Source organism: Pezoporus flaviventris, unplaced genomic scaffold (assembly GCF_033815535.1).
Source record: "Pezoporus flaviventris isolate CSIRO_AGI_PZ_B2104156 unplaced genomic scaffold, CSIRO_AGI_Pfla_v1 ptg000007l, whole genome shotgun sequence".
In the NCBI taxonomy this organism is placed as follows: domain Eukaryota; kingdom Metazoa; phylum Chordata; class Aves; order Psittaciformes; family Psittacidae; genus Pezoporus; species Pezoporus flaviventris.
This window is the reverse complement of record NW_026892555.1, coordinates 4,505,498-4,518,676: the sequence shown is the minus strand read 5'-3', so window position 1 is coordinate 4,518,676 and position 13,179 is coordinate 4,505,498.

Sequence of the window (13,179 nt, the reverse complement as noted above, 5' to 3'; positions counted from 1 at the left end):
CCAGGCGAAGACAGGAAAACTTACCTAGTTAGTAAGGGGAAGCACAAATCTTTGACATTGTAACTTCTCACATTGTAGTAATGTGGCTCCATGACTTTCAGCAACCTCCTCTGGGTAGAATGTGAATTTTTAATTAGTTTAATTTTTAATAATCCTTTTTTTCTTCAAAAAATTATAGCCATAATTTGCCAGTTTATTGTAGTTCTGAGTTAATGTAATAGTGATTAAAGCATCTATGCTGCTTGCTGAAGATCTACCTGTTTATCCAGTCAATGGTGCCAAGGGAATGAATATAGCCTCAGCACCACAAACAACCTTCTGAAACAGATGCATTTCTCGGAAGGAGTATATTTCCTTGTGCACAAGGTAGTCTACGGAGAGCTAACCAATACAGAGCAGGGAGAGACTAGGTAACTGCTTGTTGCCCATGGAGCTGCATACATTTGTACCAATGCCCCTGTAATCTGCAAGCTATAGATTGCAATTACCAAGCAGGGTACTCAAGGACATCTCAAAGGGAGGCAGACTTCAAGGGAGGGGCAGGTACTGTGTATCCATCAGCTAAATGCAATCTTAGAGACCCAACTTACAGACTGCCAGGAGGACCTCCACAGGCTTGTATGGCTCCTTAGTCAACAGTGTCAGTGGCTTCTGGCAAGTGACTCAGCTCACCCTATAGCAGACACCAGGGCTCAGCTCACTCATGTGGTTAATACAGTTGAGATTTCTTAGCAGGCTTCCAGGTTGGGCTAGGAAGAGGGATACAGCATCTAATGAAAACCCATGTCTTCTGGGACTGGTGTCCAGATGTGAGGTGGGGTTCCATGGGCAGCTCCAACAGTACCAAATGGATTTACTTAGGCAATTGAACCTGGCCCTCTGTCTGGACTGGCAAATTAAGACACCCTGCTGACAGGCAGATACCTCTTTGTGGGCACAAAAAGGTTCATGTGAGCTGAATTCCACCTTTGCTCACAGTTTCACTCTTGAAGTGAAATAAAGCCCTTGCCCTTAATGCAAGCCTGGAGCATGCCCACAGGGAATTAGTGTGGAGCATCACATAAGGAAACAGATTTTTACAGTGACTGCTCTGCAGACAAGCTCTGTGACACTGCTTCAAACAAGGTATATGGCACTCAGGGATTTCTTATACAGCATCATTTACTTAAGGTCCCAGAGGGAATTATTCACTGAACCTGGCAGGGAGGAGTTTCAGTTGCTATAGTAAAGACTCAACACTGTAGAAAAGACAAACTGGAGGGAACCCAAAGCAGAGCAACAGGAGTGATACAGATGCTAAAAAGTATGGCTGATGAAGAATGATTTGGTTTATAAATATGTAAGTATGTATTAACCACCTTCAATTGTCTTAAAGGTTGATATAAAGAAAACTGTTCCACTGCTCTCTGTGTTCACAGAGGGCAAAACCCCACCAAGACTCAAGTGTCTTGGTTTCAGCATGTCCTGGGTTCAGCAGTAGCAGTCATTTTTCTCCTTCTTAGTAGCTGCTGCAGTGCTGTGTTTTTGACTTTCAGCCTGGGAACAGCGCTGATAACACCGATGTTTTTAGTTGCTGCTTAGTAATGTTTAGTCTGACCAAGGTCTTTCTGAGTCTCATGCTCTACCAGGGAGGAGGAGAAGCCAGGAGAAAACAGAGACAGTACACCTGACCCAAACTAGCCAAAGAGGTATTCCATACCACAGCAAGTCATGCCCATTATATAAACTGGGTGCAGTTACCCAGAAGGCTGGATCACTGCTCCGTCAGGCTGGGTTTCGGTCGGTGGGTGCTGAGTGGTTTTATTCTATTCCCTTGTTATTTCCCTTATCGTTGTTATTATTATTAGTGGCAGCAGCAGTGGTTTGTGTTATACCTTAGTTACTGGGCTGCTCTTATCTCAACCAGTGGGAGTTACATTTTTTCGATTCTCCTCCCCATCCCTCCGAGAAAGGGGGGAGGAAGGGGGGAGTGAGAGAACAGCTGCATGGTTTCTGAGTTACTGGCTGGGCTTAAACCACAACACAGCACAAAGACATACGCTAGCTAATAGGAAAGGGAAAACAGACAACAAACCTTCCAACAGGAAGGACAGTGAAGCTCTTACAGATTGCCCAGAAGACAGTGGATTAAAAGCTAAGAAGCTTCTAAGATGTTACACAATCTTCTGCTGGTGGTGGCCAAGACTTATTTGATCCTTCTGCACTGTGGAAGGGTGACCTCATCCGTTCTAGTCCTACACTTTGTTCTGAATGGAATTCAAAAGCAATATGAATGCAATTCATGCCTAGAATCCACCATTAGTGAGATGAGTTGACCCTCTCCAGATGCCCACCAAAGCCACTTTATGACTCTCCTCCTCAGATAGACAGGGAAGCGAAAAACATGACAAAAGTTTCATGGGTTGAGGTAAGGACAGGGAGAGAGCACTCATCAGTTGCCGCCAAAGACAGAAGAGACTTGATTTGGGGAAATTAGTTTAATTTATTACCAACCAAATTACAGTAAGATAATGAGGAACCAAATCTTAAAAACACCTTCCCCCACAACCCTTCCTTCTCCCCACGCTCAACTTCGGGCCCAAATTCTCCACCTCCTTCCTCCTCAGTGGCACAAGGGGCTGTGGGCAGTTCATCACATGTTGTCTCTGCTGCTTCTCTCCTCAGGGGAGGACTTCTCACACTCTTCTCCTCCTCCAGCATGGGATCCCTCCCACAGGAGACTCCTCTATGGACTTCTCCAGTGTGAGTCTTTCTCATGGACTGCAGTTCTTCATGAAATGCCTAAGCATGGGTCCCGTCCATGGGGTGCATCATTCAGGAAGAGGCTGCTCCAGCGAGGGTCCCTTCCATGGGGTGCAGTCATAGAATCATAGAATCATAGAATAGTTAGGGTTGGAAAGGAACTTAAGATCATCTAGTTCCAACCCCCCTGCCATGGGCAGGGACACCTTACACTAAATCATAGCACCCAAGGCCTCGTCTAACCTGGTCTTGAACACTGCCAGGAGCGGAGCATTCACAACCTCCCTGGGCAACCTATTCCAGTGCCTCACCACCCTAACAGGAAAGAATTTCCTTCTTATATCCAACCTAAACTTCCCCTGTTTAAGTTTTAACCCATTACCCCTTGTCCTACCACTACAGTCTCTAATGAAGAGTCCCTCTCCAGCATCCCTACAGTCCTTCAGGAGCAGACTGCTCCGGTGCCTGGAGCACCTCCTGCCCTCCTTCTACACTGACCTTGGGGTCTGCAGGGCTGTCTCTCTCACAACCTCTCACTCCTCTCTCTGGCCACTGTTTCTTCCATGTAGTAACTCTTTCCTGTTCTTAAATACATCATCCCAGAGGTGCTACCACTGTCACTGATGGGCTCAGCCTTGGCCAGTGGTGGGTCCATCTTGGAGCCGTCTGACGTTGGCTGTATCAGACACAGGGGAAGCTTCTAGCAGCTTCTCACAGAAGCCACCCTGTACCAAAGCCTTGCCATTCAAACAGAATACAGTTAGACAAATGGAAACACAGAACTGAACAAGGCAATGGGGATGCTCCTGTGCTCCATCCAATCCATCTTTCCAGGTTAATGATCTTTCATACAGGCTTTATTATCTTTACTACTATTTAATGAACTCCTGATGGCACTGATGGGAACACTATCTCTTCTCACAGAAGCCTCCCTGTAAATCCTCCCAGTGATGTTCCCTTCTGGCCTGGCTTTTCTATAGCACAGACAGGAGGATCAACATGGTAAGACACCAGGGAAATGCATTGGGCAGGAGAAGGAATAAGATGAAATAACAGAAAGTGGGACTGGGTGAACAAAAGAAGTGGAATTGGTGGAAGGAGAAGCAATGTGGAGATGCAGAGTAAACAATTCAATGCAAAAGGTGATAGCAAGAAATGCCCTGTGGTGAGAGATAGCAGGGAGAAAGCACAGAAAGCTGTATAACAAGCAAGTCAGTGATGTTACATTAGCACAGTTCAGTGTATTTCCCCTGACAGAGAAGGAAACAAGAAGTGAAGCACCCTTTTTCCTTTAGAAAGACTGATGGAAAACAGGCACAAGGTACCAAACCATTCTTTTTTGCTAAAAAAAAAAAAAAAAATGCTTTTTTGAGCACGACAAAGTCTGAAGATGAAATGTTATTGCTGTCCCAAATAATAGAAAAGTGAGAGTATGGCAGGATTAACTGTCAGGTGAAGAAAGGAAGTCTTTCTTCAAGGTCAAGGAGTAGAGCCTCTCTGTGTGCCCAATGTGAGAAGTGCCTAAGGTCACTCCAAGATCAGTGTGGGCTCCACTGGACCACTAGACCAGCCTGACTGCCCATGACATATGGTTCAGCACAGGTCTGACTCTGAGCACACACGCTTGTAGCAACAGAGGACATTTTTCTTTCATGTACATGACGAGAAGAGAGATGTCTGTCAAGCTGAAATGATTCATCTCAACATAGTGGCTTGCACTTCAGCGTGCACTGCCTTTCTCCAGGGCCACCGTGACTGTGGGGCATACCATTCCCACATGCTTTCTACAAGCACATCCGTTTACCTAGGAAAACATGATGCCTGAAAGCACATCCTATATTGCTGCCTGATGCAGAGCAGCAGCAACAGCCAAAAGACAGATTGAAAAGATGACTGGCAGAGAACATTCTTGGACAGAGAGCAGCACGGTAGGCATCGTTCTGTTACCTTCAGTACATTCAGACGCCATCTACAGCACAACATAGTTTACAAGTCCCTCACACAGCTAAGTTACCAAAAAAAAAAAAAAAACCAGGGAAAAAAAAAGGAATTGGAAAAGGGAAATATCCTATGACAAAAAATCCTCCAACTTGATATTCAGAGATGAAACAGCAAGTAGCGGGATGGAGGGACATGGTCATCCTCCATTTAAAACGGTCTTGAAAGCAGAATCAGTACATGCAAAATTCAGTACCTTTATTAGGAATGATGCACATAGTTTTTTCATTCTCAAACGTTATCCCGTGGTGTGTGTATACTGATCTCCCACTCTTCGCAGTATTTCTGTGCAGGCATATGGATAGTACCAGATCATTCTCAATGACTCACTATTTACGTGCAAAATGTCATGAACATCTGAGAGTGTTTTACACCTGGAATTCTATATTTGGCAGTGCCAAGTGACTCAGTTTTGCCAGCGATGTTAGCAACACTGAGCAAAATAAATGGCAATTTTAATTACATTTTGTAGATATTTTGCAGCAAGAATTTTTATTTTGGCAAATAAAGACATCTGGAGTCTAAATATTTTATGTTCTCTGCTCCCACTGCTTTAAGATGGAAAGGAAGGGACACTACACATCACTGTTCCCATGTGTATTTGCTGTGTTATTCGCAGCAGCACCAGGAGTGTAACTCAATCAGACATTGTGGAGCAGGACAGCAGTCAGCACAGTTCAGCAGTCACAGGAGCAGGGGTCTGCTGAAGGCAGAGGTGTATTTTAAGGTGAGATTAAGCTATGCATAGGACAGAGAGGACTCATCAGCTGCACGTGTTCATTTCTGCATTCCATAGTCATAGCCTGGATGCCAGGCTCTGACCACTGCTTCTCCTGCACACACCAGCAATGCCCATAGGCTGGAAGGCTGAAGGTAGATAACACCAAAGGTCGAGCTCCTATACAATATGAATGCTTGGGATTTTACTGCTCTGATATGGTTTGGTTTTGTTTTCTTTCTTAAACCTCTCTCTTTCTAACAGAATTGCTCACAATTTTGCTTTCCTTCATTGTAAATATACTGAGTACTATAAAAAAAGTCATCACATGTACTGGAGACTATCCATAAGGGACATTACTTTAAATGCTTTCTCTATTGTTGCAGCAAAGAAGTCATTAGATCCCACTGCAGAGCAGTGAGGGATACCTCCTCCTCTCCTGAATTTATGATCTGTGAGCTAATGTTCAGTCTAATTGAAATGGTTAGTGACTAATGAAAAAATAAAGGGTGCAGCCAAGTTTGGCTATATATCGTGAAGTTCATCAATATGCATTTTCCGATGACACTCAAGAATATGTCCCATAAGAAGGCAGGAATCAGACTATGAGATATGAAGGCATGAAGCAGACAACCTTACCCCATTTACCCTGAATACTCACAAAGTGTCACTGGACACTCCAGACACCATAACTCGTACTTTAAAGTCTCAACCTAGGATAAGTATTTAATTGTTCTCCTAAAGCTCCTCCCTTAGCTTCAGTAAAGCTGTGCTTTAAGATCTGTGATGTCTATTTGGAGATGTGGATGTATATCTGCATTTGCTTTTTAACCGTGGATGTGGGAACAAGTCTGCTTATAGAGTACTCCTTTGCAGCTACCTGTGAAATAGAAGACAGATGATTTAAAAAATATTCAACAAACCCTGTGTTAAAGAACAAAATAAATAAGAATATTTCACTACATTTAATTAACTGAAATTGGTGGAAGAGACAGACATAAATGGCACAGCAACTCATTTAGTCCCATTTGGCTGAGTCAAAGCCCCAGCAGCATCCTATGTGTCATTCACCTGATTTTGTGTTGCCAGGAAGACTTTTGATAAACCTGGTTTTTAGCTGAAAGATTTTTGGAGTACATCAGGTCATGGAACGGACAGACCTTGGGTTGAACAGGGTTAAGCTCAAGTCTTTAACTTGTTTAACTTATCCCAGATTTAACTTTCCCATAAACAAAACCAGTTCAGCCAAACCAGGAATATGTGAGCTAGGAGTCACATAGAATCATAGAATATATCTATAAAATTAGGAGTATAGAGCTGGAATTACCTGCCTGTACGCTCTGATTTTCCATGTCTGACTTCAGGATGATTGCCCAAATAGTTTCCCAGGTTGGAGGCTACTCATTGATGCACAACTGAATCCAAAGGTGATTGGTGTCTTCTATCTGGATACATTTCCCCCCAAACACGTCCAGAGGCTAATGCAAAGTCTCCTTCTCCAGGCTGTGTTATGTGGAGGTCTGTATCTGTCAGACTTTTCAGGTTAAATGTCATCAACAATCTCTTTTGCAATACAAGTGCGTTTTTATTCTCACATTCAGGATGCTAAAGAGAAACAGACCATCTAACATTTGCAGTTTTAAACTGAACATGGCTTTGGCATGGATTTGAACACTATCCATTGCTGCTTACCTGTTACCATCATGTTCATCACAGTTTTGGCAGCACTTTTCCAGCCTGTGATGACTTTGGAGATAGCATGAGCAAGGGGTTCTTCCCAACAAGGAGTTTACACATGGCCCTCTACTCAGCCACATAAACAATGCTCAGCCACTCACCAGGAGACTAGAAAATAGCCCTTATCTCACTTTATTTGATGATGGAGATGGAGCTGAGGAGGATGACAATTCAGCCCAGATAATTAGGACAGTATTCTTTTTATTTCTCAGTCTGGTAAATAGAAAACTAAAACCATACCTCACCTTCCATAACATGTCAGGAGGCTTTGGGCTTTCTTTAATCCAAGCTAGTTGATGCCTCAGCTAGGAGATTTCCTCCCATCATCCTCTCCTGCATCTCTATTTTTAACCGTTCTTATCGGGGTATACGTTAGCTTTGCAGTGCCACACCCAGTATCAAAAATGAGGGCTCAGGAAATTCTGATGTGATCAGACTGAACAGGAAATTCTGGTAAAGAGCTAAATCTAACCAATCTTCTGAATGGTGTAGTTGAAGGTGGAGGTAGGCTTAGTGCCACAGTAATGTTAAGCTGTATAATTCCTCATGGCTTTATCAAAAGCTCTCCAGAAGTGCTCAGGGACTTGCATGGACCCTGACTTGAGCCACTCTGGTGCCACGCAGACAGAAAAACCTGCCATGGGGTTTAAGTTGCTCTGGTCTGTATTTATCCCAACCTCTTCCAGAGGATGTTCTTGCAGCCCTGGAGGCATCCTGAGTCCAGATACAGTAACTGCCATTGCAAGAACTACAATGAAGTCAAAGTAATCAGATCACCAAAAACTGCCACGAGTGCAGAAATATTCTTGGTTTTCCATGTAATTTCCTGAAAGCTGAATCTCCACCATCTTCTACAGCCGCTTCCACTGCGCACAGAGAAGGAGAGGGAAACAGGAGATGAACCTCATTAAACTCTGGAGACCCCACATTCCAGATCTTATAACTGCTCCAAGGATCAGCTGCTGCCTTTTAATCAGTTCAATAACCAATCTATGCAAGGGATTTTATTAAAATGAAGATTTTTATGTAGATAAAGCTATATATGCACATACACCCATATATATATACAGAGATGAACTCTTCTCTTTATGTGCCATTAGCACAATGTGCCATAGATGCATCAAAATGTAACACTGGACATTCAACTTCTGAGCCCCTCAGAGGGATCAATCTGCATGGCAGGAGCTTGTCCTTAGAACAGATACTTTGTCAAAACACCAAATCAGCCAAAAATCAGGGAAAAGCTATGAGCTTTGCTAAGGTCCTCACTGTTCTCCCACTGCATTTATACTGGGCACAGTACTGATTCAAGCCCATTATTTTCAAGCATCATTAAGAGTGCAATGAAAAGAGATAAATTATTCTTTTAATGCAAATATAATTACATAAAGACACTTCTAAAGTAATTAGAGTCTCAGCCTTGAGAGTGTGGAGTGTCTTTTTCCCATAAAGATCATGCGATGCTGACAGTGGTGAGGTTTGAGACATGCCAAGGAGGATTCAGTGCTGCCCAAAGAAACACCCACAGAGGAAAGGCTCGTGTCTCAAACGGGGTAGCTGTCTTCAAGATTTCTGCTTGGTCACTGCATGAAAAGAGAATGGGATTTCCCAGAGGTGAGAACAGTAGACAAAGTCTTGGCTATAGCATTGGTTGAAGCATTACTGCTATGACTAACAGACCCAAGAAGTGACCCTTGTTATTTGCACAGCTCCTCTCTCCAGGCACAAGTAATGTGGGAATATGTTTTTGCACTTGTTTTTAACCCTTCCTTAACTCTGAATGTGAATGTGCTGCTTGTTGCCAGTGACAGCAATCTCCTCCTCCTGATCAATATTTGATAGGATAGAGGCAGAGGGTGATTCTCTCGCAGGTATTTGTGATACATAATTTTCTAACCTATCTTTCTGATTATTGTTTTTTTGTTTTGCTTTTTTTTTCTTTTTACCTTTAAACATCATTCCCCCAGTATCACAGGCTGAACAACATCTCTCCGTCTTAACTTTCAGTTTTTCCCCTGTCCTTTTCCAAAGCCAAATTAAGAGATCTATATTAATTTTACATTCAGTCTGTCACTCCAGGTGGTTTCTTAAAGTGAAAAACATATCTGCATACATTATTTCATCCCATTTTCCTTGCCTCTTCAAAACAACATTAATTGTAACAATGTATTATAGTTCAGGGTTTCATTTTTAGGCCATTTTTTTCTGATCTTTCAAAGTATATAAAGGTCACCATTGCTTACAATATCTTACCAATGTTTTCTTGTTTACCAAGCCCCCAGGAGACCCTCCCAGTTCTTTCCAATGTGCCAAAATGCAATCCAATGGGCTTTTTTTCAGAATTTTCTTGCTTTGACCGGTTCCCATTTCAAACAATCTTTTACAAATCTCTATGGCCTCTCTCTTCCAGTGTTCTGCAAATGCACTTATAAAAATATGAGAGTACCTACACACAGTTTTTATGATATTCTCAGGAAGTTCAGTAAAATAATATCGCTGGGTTCTGCAGATCAACTCCTCTGCTGTTAGATAATAGTTTTAGTTCTAATAAAATTTACACTGTCCTAGTATCCACGGCAGGTTCCACTGTTCAAAAGTTATTATGCTATACTTTTCTTATACAGCCACTGGGGCGCACAGAGGGACCTTTTCTTAATTTTCCAATTAGTCACAGTTTACTTCCATCTACTTCTCCCCCAACATTTAAATCAGAACAAATACGCTTTGTCCATCTCCAGCCTCTCTCCTCACGGAGAACGTGGAACCGTGGATCAGGTTTCCACACTCACTTCATAGCTATGCCACGTCTCAGTCACACAAAACACTTGCACACGGGATCCCACAGACACACAATGGTTCCGCTTACCCTTCTCCTGCTTCTGACACAGTCAGTGGCAGGTCCATCCTCGCTCCCAAAACCTGGAATGCAGTGGAGACCTGGGTCCACCTACCCTTTACCTGCTTCCTACCCAGTCATTAGCAGGTCCGTTCTATCTCCCAAAACCTGGGATGCGGCGAAAACCCAGACTCACCCGATCCGGCCTCAGGATCGCTAGTGGCTGCTCTATCAGTCGGTGAGTCCCCTGCTTGCAAGCCCTACCTGCCAAGGGGAACTACACTGTGCACCAGATGTCTCTGCACACCTTACCAGCAGCCCCGGGCCACGCGTACGCCTTACAGGCCCCCTAAATTACTTAAATTCCAAGCATACCGTTTCTCCGCAGCCAGCACAGATTGTTGTCCTTTCCCGCAGTGAGTGGAGAAGAAGCAGAGCTCCTCCAGGCAGGTGTCCTGGGGCTCCTAGGATGTCCGCCCCTCAGCTGATCCTGCAGCTGAACAGAGGTCTCCTGGCTGGCTCACCAAATTGATGTGCAGATAAACTCCGCAGCTTGTTAAAGTTGTAAAGTAGGTATGCTTTATTCAGCGCTGAGGCACATGGCTCCTCCAAAGGCATGCGCACCTTAGCATCGTTTCCTCTTTACGTTTATCCTCTAAAGTTATACATATGCATGAGGTTGCACAACACGCCCATACATATTCGTGTCCTATCCCCGCTTCATATTACAATGAGCTAAGAAGTCCTTTGTGCCTGAGCAGTGCCTCCTAGTGGTCGTGGGCGAGGGTCTCAAGATGAAGTAAACCAGACTTCCTCAAGCCTGAACTTTTTACCTCTAGTCCTTACGCATGCTCCCTGGAGGCTTGGTCATTGTCCAAAGTGCAGAGCCAATTTCAGCTGGCCTAGGAGTCCAAAGGATGGGAATCAAGTCACAGTTCCTACCTCTTAACAATAGCCATGTCGTTATATCTTGCTCTAGCATACACGGCAAGCACGATAAGCATGAATGAGTAGTAACATTGTTAAGCAAGCGGCTTGATCTACCCCTTTGTACACTGCAAGTACGATAAGCATGAGCAAGCAGTAATACTTAAGCAAGTAGCTTGACTTACCCCCCCATACATAGATTAACCCTTTGCATCAGCACAAGTAATGTGGGAACATGTTTTTGCACTTGGGTACCCAATACTTTAAACCTCATTCCTTGTCCAACACAGAGCTGATTATTACAGCCCTATTGAGCACAGGTTTGTTATCCAAAACCGTGCTCTCTTGTGCCTCAGTTTACCAAAAGCAACTCTTAAGTGGGAACCTCTAAAATCATTGCATACAGCGCGCCGCTTGTCTAGTGTATTCCTGCACATGGACTGCTCTTCATACTCCCCTGTGCCTAGAAATCCCAAGAACAACCTTGGGTTCTCCCAGATGCCACAGGAGGATGTGTGGGCACATAGAGACCTTCCCAACAACATCCAGGCAGATGTTCACTCCAATATCTTTCAGGTCCTGGATGCTTCACTGGCAGAAAGAGGAAGCATATACCATTTTAATTTATCATATTGGTATGTGCTTCAGTGCTAACATATACCAATATGATAAATAACCTCATAGCATGAGGCTCTGAGCTCAGGTTGCTGGTGTCATCAAATGCTCCTACTGAAGAACATCTGCTTTTTCTATACCCTTAAACAGGAGGCAAGCATCAGTCAAGTCAGGAATGGGGAAACATAAAACTCATTTCTGTAAATTACTCCAGAGAAAAATAGCTAAATGTTGTAATGTTGTAAAGCTAAATGTTCAGATAGGAGGTGCTGTTATAGCAATGCAAAGTATTACTGAAAAGGTATAATTGTTTCAGCATGGGGATTGAGGACACAAAATTGAGTTCCTCCCTGCCTAAATATTGTAAACTGCCCTCTGGCTTTTAGCAAGGATAGCTTCTGGGTTCTAAATCTCCTAAAACATTAACTGCTTCTCTTGTTACAGGGTGATTTATATAAAGGTTAGCTCCCTCATTGGTCTCTCATGATGATTAAAGACTAAAGTAATGACCAGTAACTCTGGGACTAAGGCTTAAATATCACTGCCTGGGAACTGAAGACAGCAAAAGGTGGCTAAGAGCATCTACATGAATATCGAAGTGTCATTCTAATGAAGATGAGGCAGTAGCAGCCAGGCAGTGATTAGTACATGATAAGTGGAGGGATTAGGGTGGAGGCCAGAGCAGAGTATGTGCCAATTAGCTTAAAAAGAGGTTGAAAAAGTCTTGAGCTGCAATCTCTAGTTCTGTAAGTACATCTATGGGTTGGCTAAGAAGAAATAACTGAGGTTGCATTGGAGCTAGAATTACATTTTTTCCCAGAGTCACTCAAGACCAGCTAATACAGTTCCCCTTTGATAGGATGTTTAATCAGCACAAAAAACATTTGAGAACCTACATGAGAGGTTTTCCTACAATTTAGGCGAAGTACAGCTATCTTGCTGTCTTGCAGCCTTCCAGATAACAAGAGCCATTGCTAAACCGCTGATAAGGAACAGTAAGATGGATCCTGGAGTCTGTACTTGGTCAAAGATTTGCAAGATATCAGTGAAGTGTCCTTGCTTGTGCTTCTAAATGGACTGAAAACTTCCATTATCTTCTGTATATGAGTGTCTAATGTCTCCCCTCCTGGGCTTCAGTACTTCATTTCTAGTGTTTTCTGAGCCCAGTATTTCTAACTGGAGAAATCCTATAGCTTCTTGAGTGCTCCTCCCCATTCTCCTTCCATCTGTGCCCAACAACCAGACCTGGACACTATCATCAGGAGAAATCTCTGGCCAGCACCCAGCCTTTTGGGCTGCCCAAGTGTTTTCTAGCAGAGCAGAGAAGCTGCATTTACTTAGATTTACAAGGCACAAAGGACAGCTCTAGGCACCTTTGCTATCTATTAAATGCACAAATCAGATGGAGTGGAGCAGCCTCTGCAGTGTGGAAGTGGCTCAATCAGCAGCCCAGGGGCATGGTGACATGGGGAGGGAACCAGATGAAAACTCATCTTACTGAAAGGTAAATATCTGAATTAATAACCTTCCCCTGCTGCAGCCGATCAATAGTTCCCTCCTCAAAGACATCACCTGACATTATTCAGCTTCTTTTTCAAGCTATTCA